Genomic DNA, 16916 nt, shown 5'->3' on the forward strand with positions numbered 1-16916 from the left:
CCAAGAAGAGACCAGAAATGAGTAGAACAGAGTGGAAGAGAGAGGAACTACAAAAACAGCCACAAAATTCTTTAATCAAACGACAAAGAGCAGTTGAATGGATTTAAAAAACCAAGATCTATCTACATGCTGCCTGGAAGATAATCACTTCAGATATAAGAACATACACAGATTGAAAGTGAAGAGATTTAAAAAGATCTTTCACACAAATGTGAAATAAAAGAAAGCTGGAGTAACTATACTTATATCAGAAAAAAAAGATTTTAAAACAAAAATTGTAATAAGAGACAAAAAAAGGGAATTATATGATTATAAAGGGGTCAATCCAATAAGAGGATATAAAATTTGTAAATATTTATGCATTCAACATAGGAATACCTAAATATGTAAAGTAAATATTAATAGACATAAAGTGACAGGCCACCGATAAAATAGTGGAGACTTTAATATGCTACTTGCATAAATGGATAGATCATCCAGACGGATGATTAATAAGGAAACATCAATCTTAAATGACATGCTAGACTAGATGGACTTAACATATAGATAGATAGATAGATAGATAGATAGATAGATAGATAGATACAAAATTAGTGTATATCTATACCTATTTCTATATCTATATAACATTCCATCTAAAAGTAAACAGAACTACACATTCTTCTCAAGTCCTAGCCAGAGTAATTAGGCAAGAAAAGGAAATAAAGGCATTCATATTGGAAAGAAAGAAATAAAAACTGTAATTATATGTAGATGTGATGATATTATACATAGACAATCCTAAGAGTTCATCAGAAAACTGGTAGAACAGAAAAATTAGGTAAAGTTGCAGATTACGAAATCAATACACAAAAATCTGTTAATGAACTACTAGAGAGAGAAATAAAGAAAACAATCCTCTTTAAAATTGCGTGAAAATAATGAAATATCTAGGAATAAATTTAATCAGGAGAAAAAAGACCTATATGCAGAGAACTACAAGATATTTAGTAAAGAGATTTAAGATATAAATAAAAGATATCCTGTGCTCATTGATTAGAAGAATTAATATTGTTAAGACATCCTTACTATCAAAAGCAATTTACAGATTGACTGCAACCCCTATCAAAATTCCAAAAGCACTTTTCACAGAAATAGTATTAGCAATCCTAAAATTTGTATAGAACCACAAAGACTCTGAATAGCCAAAGCAATCTTGACAAAAAGAACAAAGCTGGAGGTTTGTTTTAGTTTCAAATTAAACTACAAGCTATAGTAATTAAAACAGTATGGTATTGGTATAAAAGCAGTTATATAGGTCAATGGAACAGAACACAGAGCCCAGAAAAAAAAACCATGGCATATATGGTCAAATTTATGACAAAGGAGTCAAGAATATATGTTGGGAAAAGGACAGCCTCTTCAATAAATGGTGTTGGAAAAACTGGACAACTACTTGCAAAAGAATAAAACTGGACCACCTCCTGGATCATACACAAAAATTAACTCAAAATGGATTATAGAGTTGAACATAGGACCTAAAACCATAAAATCTTTATAAGAAAACATAGTTACAAACAACTTTTTTTTTTTTTTTTTCCGTGTCCCAGGGCTTGAGGATAGAACCAGCGGGCTGGAAGCCGTGGGCTCTAAAGACATGACACCGAGGGGGCCAGAGCCCTTTCTGCCTCCCCATACATTACAGGAATTGCACACCCAACCCCCGCCAAGAAAAGGAGGGTTAGTTGTAAGCAACTTGATATGAGTCTTGGTGATGATTTTTTTGAATCTGACATTAAAATTAAAAGCAACAAAAGCACAAATAAACAAGTGGGACTACAGCACACTAAAGAGCTTTTGCACATCAAAGAAACTATCAACAAAATTTAAAAACCACTTATTACATGGAAGAAAATATTTCAAATCATATATATGATAAGGGTTTAAATTCCAAAATATACAAAGAACTCATACAACTCAACAGCAAAAAAAAAAAAAAAAAAAAAAAGCAATCAAGAAATGTCAGAAGATACAAATAGACATTTTTTCAAAGAAAACATACACATAGCCAATAGGTACATGAAATGAAATGTAATTAGCTATTAGGGAAATGCAAATAAAAACCACAACATATCACTTCACACCTGTTAGAAAGAATATTATAAAAAAGATAAGAAATAACAAGTGTTGGCAAGGATGTAAAAAGAAGGGAACTACTGTGAACTGTTGGTAGAAATTTAATTTGGTACAACTGCTATGGAAAATAGTATGGAGGTTTCTAAAAAAATTAAATTTAGAAATATCATATGACCCAGCAATTCCACTCCTGGGTATTTATTTGAAGAAAACAAAAATATTAACTATGAAAGATATATGTATCCCCATATTCATAGCAGCACTATTTATAATAGGATACAGAAACAACCTAAGTGTCCATTGATGGATAAATAAATTTAAAAAATTATGGTATATGTACAGTGGGATATTACTCATCCATAAAAAATAAAGAAATATTGCCATTTGTGACAACACAGATGGACCTCAAGGACATTATGCTAGACAAATACCTTATGATCTATCTTATATGTTCAATCTAAAACAAACAAAAAAACATATCAAAACAACACGAAACACCACTAAGCTCACAGATGCAGAAGATAGATTGCTGGTTGCCAGAGGCAGGTGGTAGGGGGTGGGATAAATGAATGTAGGGGATACAAAGATTTTTTTTTAATTAAAAATGGTTATGCAGAGGAAGAGAGAAACCATGAAATTTTTTGATGGGAACCAATTCTGTTCATGAAGGAGGAAATCACTGATGTAATGTAATCCTCTACATGCTTACATCCTGGAACTCACCATATTTGTTCTTATATTTGTGTTTATGCATATCTGTTTCCCCTCTGACATTAATCTTCTAGTTATTCCCACCTTACTTCATCCAAAAGTTTCTCTGAGTCTCACACTCAGTTCTCCAATTGCCTCCTTGATGTTTTAAAGTTTTCTATCTTAGTAAACTCTATCCACTCTGTTGGATGCTACATTTATTATTTGAGTCCCTAAATCATGTCAAGAACTACAACTATAAGGAGTACAATACATAACTAAAATATTTCACTTATTGTCAAGTAATTCACAATGTCATTATTTCATTAATTTATCCAACAAATATTTATTGAGCATCAGCTTTGTCCAAGGTGCTATCTCAAAATCTGGGATGACAAAGTTACTGATTTTATGGAGCTTACAAAATAAAGGAGGTGAGTAGGAAAGTAGATAAAATAGATTGAGAAGGAGCTGTATAAGATGGTAATGAATCCTACAAAGTAAAATAAATCGGGATAATACATAAAGAATAGCAAGTTGATGTGATGGAAAGAAATTGGCACAAGGATAAATTTTCTGTTTTTTTTATAATGTTTTTAAGATTTTACTTATTTATTCATAGAGACATAGGAGAGAGAGAGAGGCAGAGACACAGGCAGAGGGAGAAGCAGGCTCCATGCAGGGAGCCCGACGCGGGACTCGATCCCAGGTCTCCAGGATCAGGTCCTGGGCTGAAGGTGGCGCTAAACTGCTGTGCCACCAGGGCTGCCCAATTTTCTGTTTTCTAATTCAATTTCTGTGTACTGAAATCTAACAAATGAAGATCTGCTAACTCTGCTTTATAAATTCAATATTTTTTTCAGATTACCTCCTTAATTGGGCATTTTGTGGAAAGTATCCTTACAAAATATCTTCATCGTTTTCTGAAATTGCACATGCTTTCATATGTATATCAACTTAATTTACCGATTTACATTAACTTGTTCTACATTTATAAAGAAAACAGGCAGTAAAAGGACTAGTTGGATGTGCATGAATTTGTTTTATCAAGTCTCATGACGCTGGTGTGACCCTTCATTCCTCAGGTCACATTGGTCTGGAGGTAAAAATAGGATTATTTTAACAATAATAATCACAGTAACAATAAACACCCAGACTCATGTATGCATTTATATTGAGACTGGAAGCCATTTACAACCACATAGCTTACTCTCTATAGTAGATAGAGCTCCAATATACCAGGGAATATTGCCCAGGATGATAAAAGGTATAAAGAATTTCATTTTTCCTTCTAGGACCTTCCCTCAAATTCCATTTTTTAAAAGGAAACATGTTTGTTCTTTTTTTAAAAGATTTTTAAAATTTATTCATGAGAGACACACAGAGAGAGGGAGAGGTGAGACACAGGCAGAGGGAGAAGTAGGCTCCACGCAGGGAGCCCAATGTGGGACTCATCCAGGGACTCTAGGATCATGCCCTGGGCTGAAGGCAGGTGCTAAACCGCGGAGCCACCCAGGGATCCCTCAAATTCCATTTAGATAAATATCAAACCATTAGACTTTTCAATAAATAGTATCAAACAGCTTTTTACTCTCTAAAATCCTTTAAAATCCTCATTCTTGAATAAGTGTAGGAATTGATTTGGTGAAAAACTCAGATTAGCATTTCCAGAGAGTAAAAATAGTAAGTGCAAATACAAAGTCAGAAATACACACACACACACACACACGCACACACACTTCCTGATGTGGACTGCAGAGTGATTAGTAAATAATGACAGAAATATGGACCAAGTTCATGAAGTCATTGTCTTATAAATAAGGATTTATTTTATTTTATCAGTGGTGGAAAAAATCAAATGGTGCATTTAAGCCAAGATTTTGCTATAGGCTATGTAAAAATTGGCTTGTGGGCTGGTCAGAAGAGAGAAAGAGACTGGAAGAAAAGGTAATGGTTAAGGAAAGAAAAACAAAAAAGGGATTCTGCTGGAATCCAGGACCAAAAGGATAAAATTTATGCTTAAGTATTAAGAAAATACAATAGATATGTCTGAGTAATAATGAAGTGATTTTAGGTCAAGGTAGATGTGTATTATGAGAAGGGGGATCCCTTTTAGTCTAAAGTGTCTAATTCCAGAATTCCAGAATTGTGTAGTCTCAATCACTCTAACAAGAGAGGAGATAAGGAGATAAGCTAATTCTACTGAGGAAATAGTTTAATTTTTGACTCGCTATGTTCCAATTGTCTATTGAATGTTTGATCAGACAAACCAAGTGGTAGGTGTACACTTTAGGATAGGAATTGCTATATATGTAGAAGAGACAATAATCTTTATATGTGGAAAAAGATTCTCTTGACCCAACTCTAGCCAGGCTCATCTAAGCCCTCTTCTTGATTAGAACTCAACTTTGGCTTGAATAAATACTGACAGTTCCTAGTAGCATCCTTGGGGTGCATCCCTAGATTCCCTTAAAGTACTTGGCTGGAAAAAATCAAGGCTGCCAAAAGGATTTGCTGTTTGTTCCACACGCGAAGGTAGAGACCCTGTCCAGTGCCTGGGGAGCATAGGAGCCTAACTTTGATGACTGTCTGTTAGCAAGCCCACACGGATTTCACAAACAATTCCTTCGGACTCTGGTCTTTCATTTCCCTCATTATGCTCAAGTACTCCCTCATTCTTCCTTAAAATAACTGTCTGTCCACAAATAAGAATGGAGCTCATTTTTTTCCCCCTACTGTCAGTAGCTACTGAATAAAAGCCATTTTAACTGTTTTAACTAAGGTCCAGCTGTATTGATCTCCGACAATATCCAATCATGAATTTGGACATACTTATGTGGGGAGCCTGTAAAATGACAAGACAAAAAGATTAGCACATGAATCCTCAGTGTGATGAGCAGAAGGAGAGTTTGGAAAGGATCCTCTGGAGGGAGGAAGAAGAGGAAACAACTAGAAAGCAGGAAAGATTCTAGTTTTAGAAATCTGTAATGTCCTTAAATTTTTTAAAATAAAAAATTAAAAGCTGTAATATCTTGAATTGATAATATTCTGATAGGTAGTAGCTAAATCATGCTAATAGGGTGTTTTGAAGATGGTTGCAAATTACTTGATTATGTACAGTCTCTTAAAGAAGGACACAAGACATAATCTAATCATAATTAATCTCTTGGGTTTTTAAATTTTTCTTATCTTCCTCTTATTTTAGCCTCATTCAATCTCTAGTTTCTTAACTTCTTAGTTTGTTTCTCCAGCATCTAATGCAAAATTTTTGGTATCCCAGACCATAGCTTGTTTCTTCACTGTTGGATAAGACTAATGACCTAAGGCTTAAGTTTCTTTGATGTCTCAGAAAATATCTTTTAGGGGCTGGATCCAGAGTCCACAACATGTAAGTGGTTTGGTAGGATGTGCATTAGAAGCTTTACCTTACCCAGAAACAGGCAGATGTCAGTGGTGCATAGAAACATCGTAACTACTTGTAATTTATATATTTAAAAAAAACAGCCAACAAATATTACAACTTTATATAAGACAGCATTAGTATAAATTGTGAGTAACTGCGTATGCGAGTGTGTGTGTCTGATATCTACTCTAGAATTAGATATGTTCTTGATAAGCAAGATCCAGGGTTTTACTCAGAGGAAGGATGAATCCCAATCTGAGCCTTGGGATTTAAAAACAAGGCAGGAATCTGAACTGTAACATAACAGAAGATCCACAGACACAATGAGTCATTTTAACCTTTGTGCACTGGCTTTATAGTATTATTCTCTTTCATTTGTTGTTGCTTTGTTGTGTTGTGTCTTATGGATTCTTTTCTAGTCTGTTGAATTTTCACATTTATCCACCATGTTTCTAATTTTATTTTCTTCATGGCTTATTTTGTCCCCTTATTCCTTTTAATGCATTTTAGTTTACTTACAAATGTTTCTTACATACCCTGTTACGTCTCAATTTAATTCTGTTGTCTTTTAATGTTAGCCAACACACTCCTCATAGGTTTTTCACTGACAAAGTGCAACTTTTCTAGAGTTCAATCTGTTTTTTTTTTTATAATGATTCATTTGGGGGAATGTTTTTACCTTTGAGCTTTTAGCTTGGAGGTCCCTTTTTCTTTGGTTTGAATTATTTTTCATAATCCTTATAATTTTGTTATTATTCCCTTAGTTATTTTCAAATGAAATGTCCAGGTATCCACATTTGTGTTTGTCTTAGGTTCCTTTCTTTGTTCATACAGGCATTGATTGAAGTCTTTTCCTCAGATTAGCAGCTAGAGAATAGATTACCATTTATAGTTTTCACACCAGTTCTATTTTCTAGCCCACAACTGCTCCTGCTGTTGCCTCTATTTCTAATTCTCATACTCTAAATAATGAAACTCATTGGCATCTACAATCCCCATGATTTCCTGCTCCCAGCCTCCTTTCAACTCTGCTGTCACAAATAGCAATGGAAGCCACTTTCTCTGGGCAATATTATTTGCCAGTCTCCCTTTTCCTGTTATTTTTTAAAGGCATAAGGGTGCTATGAAACTGCCATCGATGGTTCTTATAAGGGAAGACTACACACAAGAGCCATCAGGTCACAATCCAAATATAAAATTTACTAGTTTCATTTATCTGTAGAAGGAGCAAAGAGAATTCTCTTATAAAAAAGCCTGTAAATATGGAAGGTTATGTGGAAGAAGGATTACCCCTATTATCTTACATCTAGATCTTGGAAACTATATCGACTTGAGGTGACCAGGTGAGTTTACTCTCTGGGGCCAAAAGCAAAGGAGATGGTTGTAGGAAGAAAATAAAAGGGAGTGAAGATAATAACTTTCTATGTTTCATTCTGGGCTGGAAAAGAGAAAGCAGCCAGCCTTGCCTCAGCTTTTTAAGTACAGTATATTGCTTAGTGGTAAAATCTATCTCCAGGAATTGTAAGAGGGCTAAGTTACCAAAACATAGATACTGAGAACAGAACCAGTCACACTAATAACTGTGCTCCACAAAACACACACACGCCATTACCAGTAGTAAGGAGGAGAATTGTATGAAGTAATTCCATGGAAATTTGAAGATGAGTTTGTATCGGATAGGGGATGAAAGGGGCTCTAAAGGTTATTGTTCCTTTTCCCAACTGTCTTATTTCATTATATTTCTGAATATAAAAAGATTGTGTATAGAAGAGAGAGAGAGAGAGAGAGAGAGAGAGAGAGCAGTAATCTGAAAATTCCAAGAAGAATATTTTTTTTCAGTAAAGATAGGGTTGTCATATTTTCTACAGTTCTTGAAAAAGGAGATGTAACAAGACTTCCCATGTTTTGTGAGGACAAGTAGTATAGTAAAAATAAATAAATAAATAAATAAATAAATAAATAAATAAATAAATAATATTTCAAGAAGCAAATCCTAGATCTGCTTTTCTAAACCTAGCAGCATCAATTTTGTATGTACTGAAAATTTCAGATTTCCATCAATTGCTTTAAATCTTACTCTTTAGTAGTGATATCATGTTTCCATTTTTATTGCAATTTTTTTTGTATTCTATTGGAGAGTTGAAAGAGACTGCATTATATGACGCTAGTCAAATACTTTTTTAAAAAAAGATTTTATTTATTCATGAGAGACACAGAGAGAGAGAGAGAGAGAGAGAGAGAGAGAGAGAGGCAGAGACACAGGCAGAGGGAGAAGCAGGCTCCATGCAGGGAGCCTGATGTGGGACTCCATCCTGAGACTCCAGGATCACGCCCTGGGCTGAAGGCAGGCGCTAAACCACTGAGCCACCTAAGGATCCCCTCAAATAATTTTTTTAAAACCAACAAATTGTTTATTCTTTTAAAAAGAACACATATATTTAAATAATAAACAAGTGAGTCACTTTCTATTATGACTAATAGAATGTCTCGTGATTTGTTTTAAAAACTGTATCCTACACATTTAGAGATTGCATGGAAAATCAACAGTGTGTCAAAAGCACATCCTCAGGCACATGCATATGTGAGTGTATGTATGTGTGTGCGTGTGGGAAGGAATAAAAGATCATGTTTGTATGAAGGAAAAGACTACAGTTGCCTCTAATAGCAGTATTATACCAATATTTTTATACTACAGAAACAAATAACTGTTGATAAAGTAGAATGGACCATAAACTCTATGAGCTTACACTTAACTGTTTTATTGTAATGCAAAGCCTAAGACATAAAAAGAACTCAATAAATACTTGTTAAATGACAAATTAGAGATTGGTATATTATCTGAAAATGTCTTTCTCTGGTAGACTATGTAGTAAGTAAGATAAAAGAAGATAGTACTTGTAGAAAAAGAAAAGCTGAATTTTATTTATTTCACGGTTGGTTTCTCTAAGAACATCCCAACAAGGATTGCAATTAGCAGTCAAACTAGTCAAGTGTTTGTAGGTATGTTGCAAACATGTGTTCATTTAACTTAGAAAAGCGATACTAAGACCTTTGGAAGAATTTTCATGCACTTTTTTTTTCCCCCTGGATCTGTAGCCAGAGGATAAACAAGGTAGCAAGTGAAGCTAGAAAAACTATTAGTAGAATAGCATTTAAAATAATAAGAATAAAAATAAAATCATATGCTGTGACCCAGAACAGTGTTGTAATTAAATTTACTGGGGCAGAAAATTTACTTTGTGAATTAATATCACCTTTTGGCAATTTAATGTCTTTCAGTGTAAGTACAAATCCATATTATCTTTCCATCTATTTTATAATAAGAATATTTACTGCAAGTGCCTTCTTAAAAATAGAAACCACTACTTTTAAGTCTAAGGACATGTCTAAAACCAACCTCTCACAGTTATTTTAGCTTTTTTTTTTCTTTCTAAAACTTTATCCAAAAAAAGGCGAACTAAAATTTATTTAGTATAAGCATGGAAGGGGTAAAATTTGATCAGTCACTAATAACTACCATTGGCTTCACATGGGAAACTGTTACTGAGATACATGTTAAGAAACTCACTTTATTCTCCCTGGAGATAATTGTATTTACTCATTTCCATGAAGGAGACTGTAACTTACTTGACTTCTTCCTACACCCTTATTATTCTTACTGAAAGGAAGAGTAGTAAAATATCTAATGGGGATTTTGTAGTTTTGCCTTTCCTCTTACTCTGTGCTGCTGGAGCCTCTGGGCTCTGTCCTTGCCCTTGCCTCAAGTTCAACGAGCAAGGTCTGTTCCTGTGAGCCCAGGTCTGTAGTTTTTCTAGCAGCATCTGTTATGGTAGGGCAGTCTACTTCTGGTTAGCAGGTTCGATCCCCCATATTATGTCCCTGTGGTATTATTAGGTTGTTCTTATTTTAGAGTTGGTAATAGAAGTGACTTTTTGAAAACTGGAGTATAGTTGACACACACTGTTACATTAATTTCAGGTGTACAACATAGTGAGTCCACAAAGTCTATATGTTATGCTGTAGAAAGCTGACATATTTGACTCTCCCTTTCTGACTTCTCTTTCCTAACTGGTTCAGAAGTCAGGAGCAGAGATAGAGATGCTGTTTATAGAGTTCTCTGGAACTCTCATGTCATGGAAAATGTAAAACGTTTATGTCAAGAAATATGGTTCAGACTAAAAAAAGAAAATTGGGTGCCAAAATTATCCTAAGTCATTAATGGCTAAGAAATGTTGATCTTTTATCCTTATCAAATAAATGGGTATTCTAACTCTTTACCAGATGCATCTATCCCAGATATTATGGAATTAATGTTAAAATATGGAAACTACCTTCCTGGAATAAATGGCTTAGCACACACCCTCTATGTTTCTGTGGTGATACACTCAGCTTAGGTTGAATCAGCTCACCGACAGCCAGTAATTTCTTCATTGCAAAGAAGCATATGCTGAAGATCTCTGTATGAACAACCAATTTGTTGGTATAGATTATCTCACAGGAGAACAGAATTGTATAGTAGCAAAATGTAGGGTCTTTCCTTATTTTAATGTCTTCATACGAGATAGTTTTTACCACTAATAATTATAATTACTAAAAACATCATCTTTTCTTCATAAAGTCTTGAAAAGTAAAATAATACATTTTTTTTTGCTTAGTTTTAGAATCCTCATTATATTTACCTTTTTATAAAGTGCTTAATAGATTCTTAATAGTGCTTAATGGATTATTTTTGGTCTTATTTATTCATTCATTTGGAAATGCTGACTGACACCTACTCTGTTTGAGACAATGTGATTATAAGGAAATGTACAATCATGAATAACACAGCTGCTCTCATGGAGCTCACTTCATTTATTTTACAAAATTGGGATAATAATATTTATAGATACTATTTTATAAAATTCTTTTTAACATGATAGAATGTTTTAGGTTCTTATATTGTAAAATATTATTTAAAAATATCTTTGTAATGGGGTGCCTGGGTAGCTCAGCGGGTTAAATGTCTGCCTTCCACTCGGTTCATGATCCCAGACTCCTGGGTCTGAGACCCTTGCCCAGGCTCCCCACTCAGCAGAAATTCTGCTTCTCCCTCTGCCCTTCCTTTTGCTTGTGCTCTCTCTCTAACAAATAAATAAAATCTTTTTAAAAAGAAAGAAAATACCATTGTAAGATATTTGTATAATGTTGCGCTTATGGATAAATCACAATATACTAAATCAATTTCTAATTTTTAGACAGTTTGGCTGTTTCCGATTTTTAAAAATTACAATAATGTTGCAATGACAAACTATATGCAGTCATTTTAAAGTATATCTGGATTTTTGGGGAGGGATCAATTTTAAGGTCCAAACTTTTAATCTTTTAAAAAACATTTTATAAATATTGCCAAGTGCACATGATTTTCTAACTCAAGTATCTTCTATAACTCTTGGTTGACTTGTGCAAAAAAAAGCATTATACTGTATATGTCATTTAAAATGTGTGCAGCTTTAGTAATAAAATTATATAGCTCAATTAAATAAATCTTGGAACCTAATCATCTTAAACTGCTTCTAGATTTTCAAGACACTTTTTTTCCAAGGTATTCCCTCAACTGAAAAAGACATTTAGATAAGCCAATTTTAGGTGAACCCTAATATATGTAATTTATTTCTTGTCTACCTCTAAAACCCAGTACTTCTTGAAGGTCTGAGGGTTATTAGAGCACAGTAATCAATGTTCATAACAGTTGAATGGTGAAATTGCTTTCAGTTCAGTAGATGTTAAGTTATGGATTATTTCAATGGTAATTACTTATATTATCAGGCTATTAAGTATGTACTGATTGCTTTTTTTTTAATAAATTTATTTTTTATTGGTGTTCAATCTACCAACATACAGAATAACACCCAGTGCTCATCCCGTCAAGTGCCCCCTCAGTGCCCGTCACCCATTCACCCCCGCCTCCAGCCCTCCTCCCCTTCCACCACCCCTAGTTCATTTCTCAGAGTTAGGAGTCTTTATGTTCTGTCTCCCTGATTGCTTTAAAATATTATTCTCATTCTAGAAAGATTTTTTTAAAGATTTATTTCTCTATTTTTAGAGAGAGAAGGGGCAGAGGGAAAGGGAGAGAATCTCAAGCAGACTTCATGCTGAGAGTGGAGCCCCACACAGGGCTCCACCTCATGACCCTGAGATCATGACCCTAGTGGAAGCCAAGAGTTGGAGGCTCAACCAACTGATCCACACAGGCACCCCCAGAAAGTTTTCTGTTATCTCCGTTGTTACTTACTAATTTGGAAAGCATATAAGTACACTTTCCTAATATGATTTTTCACACCTCGCTCATATGGGTCAAAGTCTTTAAAATCTCAAAAAAATTATATATATATGTACATATATATATATATATATATATATATAGTGTGTGTAAAAGAGTAAGTAAAACAGTGAGAATGTAGCTCTAACCTCTGAAATATTATCTAAAGTCACTGAAAGATTATAATTTTCATCCTTTTACTCAAAGTAGAATAAAATAGTATCGTTTTCCCATCTGAATTACATTGCTAGCTCAGGTCAGATCAATGGCAAATTTAAATGGAACATTTTATAACTGTTTCTCTATTTGAATAGTTTCCAATAGTTTAGAACTTTGAATGTTAAACTATTCATAAATAATAAAAATGACAGAAAAAAGTCTTCATTTTAAAGGTGACCCATATTCATTAAAAAATGTTCCCTCTCTTTAGTAAAGGAAAATTTGAAACGTTCACTAATGGTTTCACTTAGCAAGATAATTTTTTTTACCTGGGTAATCGTGGATTTATAAATTTATGTGATATAGCCAAAAATTAGCTGAGTTCTGTGAATCAATGCAATCTTTGTGTGTGTGTAAAATATTTTATTTCAAATATTAATTATACTCTTCAAATAAATGAAATGTTTTTATCAAATAATTATACTAATAAATTATATAATTTTTATTTATTGTTTTTGTAGATTAAACTCTTCTTAATTAGACAGTAATTATCTCTATAGTTTTAATATTATTGGATATTTGCAAAATGTATTGGTCATTACACATCTCATTCTTTAAGAGGCCATGTAGTTAATTAAATGGATAATTGATTTAATGGATTTCTTACACTAACAAAGGTAAAGAACTTTTGTGCCCTTTATTTATTCTTTGAAGATCACACACACAAGCACACACACAACTAGAAGTAGTACCCAGGTATGAAGAATTCACAATTCTTAAAGAGTATTTACAGCTAATTCTTGAGTACTTATTATTACTTATTACCAGGCACTATTTTTTAAAATTTAAATTCAATTAGCCAACATAAACTACATACTTAATTTCAGATGTAGAGTTCAATGATTTATCAGTTGAGTATAACACCCTGTGCTCATCATATCATGTGCCCTCCTTACACCTATCACCCAATTACACCATCCCCTCACCTACCTCCCCTCCAGAAACCCTCAGTTTGTTTCCTATAGTCTCTCATGATTTTTCTCCCTTTCTGATGACTTCCCATTTAGTTTTCCCTCCCTTCCCCTATGATCCTCTGTGTTGTTTCCTATATTTTACATATGGATGAAACCATATGACAATTATCTTTCTCTGATTGACTTATTTCACTCGACATAATACCCTCTAGTTCACCCACATCAATGTAAATGTAAGTATTCCGACTTTCTGATAGCTGAGTAATATCCCATCCCAGTAATATCCCATCTTATTTATCCATTTATCTGTTGATGGACATCTCAGCTCTTTCCACAGTTTGGCTATTATGGACATAGCTGCTCTGAACACTGGGGTGCAGGTGACCCTTCAGGTCACATTTATATCTTTGGGGTAAATACCTAATAATACCTAATAATGCACAGTTTTATTTACTTCATATGTGTCAACTCATGGGTCTCCTTTGAGCAAGATGAAAATGTGCTCTCATGCATGAGGAAAATGAACACTGAAAAATTACTGAAAATAACTTGTCTAAGTTCTTATATTTTGTTAAGTGGCAAAGCCAAGATTTGCATCCAAAGCATTTAGACTTATAAATACAGTCTCTTGAACATCATGTTACAAGGCACCTGGGTGGCTTGGTGGTTTAGCAACTGCCTTTGGCTCAGGTTGTGATCCTAGGGTCCTGGGATTGAGTTCCACAGCAGGCTTCCTACAAGGAGTCTGCTTCTCCCTCTACCTATGTCTCTGTCTCTCTCTCTTTCTTGTCTCTCATGAATAAATAAATAAAATCTTTAAAAATCATCTAAGTGATTACAAGATTAAAATAAAAAGTATTATTAAGTATTGGATGAATTCTATGCTGTTTTGGGATATTAGCAAAAGTTTTCAATGTATATAGCCGTGGCTATTCTGCAATGTTGTCATGATAGTATTCAGAAGACAATCAACACTTTTCTAAACAAAGATGACTTATAACTGTTAACTAAAACTTAACTGTTCCTTGGATATTATTTTTAAAAATTAGGCTGGAGTTTTATACTCTATTATTATTAGAGTATACCAATATGTTAAATGACTACAAAATGGGGGCAAAAGAGTAAGAAGACAAATGTTATTATTGGGTAGATAATGAGATTCTGATTTAAAATAATTTCAGGCAATTAAGTAGCATTATCAATAGTATAATTTTAACTATTTTCACGTAAGTTACTTTTTTAGTGTGTAGTAATAATATTCACTTAAAATACATTTTTGAAGTGAGCATTGTGCACATCAATCTAATTTTAATGGCAAGAATTTAGGCAATTTCCACCTAGAATGATTAGGAAGTAATTGTAATATGTTCTATCATTCTACATCATAATTGGACAAGTTGATCAATAGAAATGGCAAACTCATAACTATATTTTCCAGCATTCTTCTAAAATAAAGAAAAGAAATCGATGGGGCATTTTTTCTTAGAGTATGCACAGAATCCTATGAAAGCATCCATTTTAATAAAGCAATTACTACCAACAATGAAGAATAAAATAATGAAATAACAACTACAATCCGAAAAGATTCACCACTAATTTTCATGAATATATCAGACAGGAAGTACAGAAGCATTATGAATGATTTCTCTGAAATCTAGATTCAATTAAGAAAGCAGTCTTTGAGAAAAGATCATGTATACTCAATATCAAAAACAATAAATGGCAGATATGAGGATGAAACTCAGTCTAGATGAATCTAAATCCTATTCTCTTTCTATACCTATCTGAATATAATGTTTTGTTAGTATAGTCTATCACCAAAAGATTTGAACAGAGTTTTGCCAATTATTTTAAAATCCATATTAAGTAACATTCTCTTAGAAGTATATCATATGAATACTGAGTTGGTTCTAAGAATCATGTGAAGTAGCAGATTTGTTACTAACCATTCTTTTATCAACATAAGATGACATTTCTCACTTGTTAAATGCAGTGGAATTTGATGTGAATAGACAGAGCCATGACCTGACTGTAGTCTGATTTTGTTGGACATAGGGCAGATCGCCTAACATACTATCACTTCCTTTTATCTTCTTGTCTCAGAATTTCTTTGCTTTTATTACACAATTTTCCCATTTCCAGGCCAACATGCCCCTAAGAACTAATGCCGCTCAGAGATTGAATCCTGAACTTCCAATATAATTTTATTGTTAAATCTGATTTAAGTTCCTTCATTACATGCTTCTACTTCTGCAAAATAACAACCAAATTTTAAATTAAAAATATTTACTATAGGGCAGCCCCCGTGGCTCAGTGGTTTAGCGCCGCCTTCAGCCCAGGGTATGGTCCTGGGGACCCAGGATCGAGTCTCACTCAGGCTCCCTGCATGGAGCCTGCATCTCCCTCTGCCTGTGTCTCTGCCTCTCTCTCTCATTCCTCTCTCTCTCTCTCTGTCTGTGTCTCTCATGAATAAATAAATAAAAATCTTTTAAAAAAAAGAAAGATATTCACTATAGGTGAATGTTCATAATGACTATAAACTTTTATAAATTTAATTATTTAGGTGTTCATATTTTCCTACACTTTTACTCTAATAATATGTTTACTGAATACCAAGTATTTTTCTAACATTTATGATATCTAAAAATGCAATGAAATTCCAGACTTGATATAATTACTATCTGATATATCTTTCATTTTTTATTCCTGAGATTGTGTGTAAGAAATATTCACGTTATCTAAAATCTGTTGCACTGTTATTTCATGCTAGTAGTGGCCATAACCTTCCACACTGTATAGAAGAGGCCAAAACTTACCAAAGGAAATAGAAGAAGTCCGATTCAAGCCAGGCCTGCATGACTCCTGAGCCAGAGTTTGTCAATGCCTGTATTACATGCAATAGCTCAATAGATTCCATTACCAATTTTCAGCCTGAATTTTGGGCAGTAACTGTACGTCTAAAAGACTGTATTTAGTTTCTCTTTTAATTTTGCCCTTAGAAGCTTTTTCTTCAAGCCAGAAAGATCTCATTTCCTCCTCCCTCTCTCCCTGTCTCTCATTTCTAATAACTCCTTTTACAAAGAAGAAATAAATTTTTTGTTGATTTTATCATTTTATCACTTACAATTAGAGTGTGATGGATATAGTTTAAAGGAAAATCCCAAAATATTAAATAAGTGATCTGAGTCAGAGACATATAAAAAACTAGAATGAAATACTCTTTAAAGTACTTTAAGTAATCTAGTTAAATTTCAACTCCGAAGTGTAAAGTTCCCTA

At 33.6% G+C, this 16916-nt stretch overlaps 1 pseudogene; it reads right to left on the reverse strand.

The window, feature by feature from the left end:
* Positions 1–1578: 1578 nt before the first annotated feature.
* LOC119874084 lies at positions 1579–1719 on the reverse strand (annotated as a pseudogene).
* Positions 1720–16916: the final 15197 nt, after the last annotated feature.

The sequence above is a fragment of the Canis lupus genome, chromosome 11 (assembly GCF_011100685.1).
Source record: "Canis lupus familiaris isolate Mischka breed German Shepherd chromosome 11, alternate assembly UU_Cfam_GSD_1.0, whole genome shotgun sequence".
NCBI classification, from domain to species: Eukaryota; Metazoa; Chordata; class Mammalia; order Carnivora; family Canidae; genus Canis; species Canis lupus.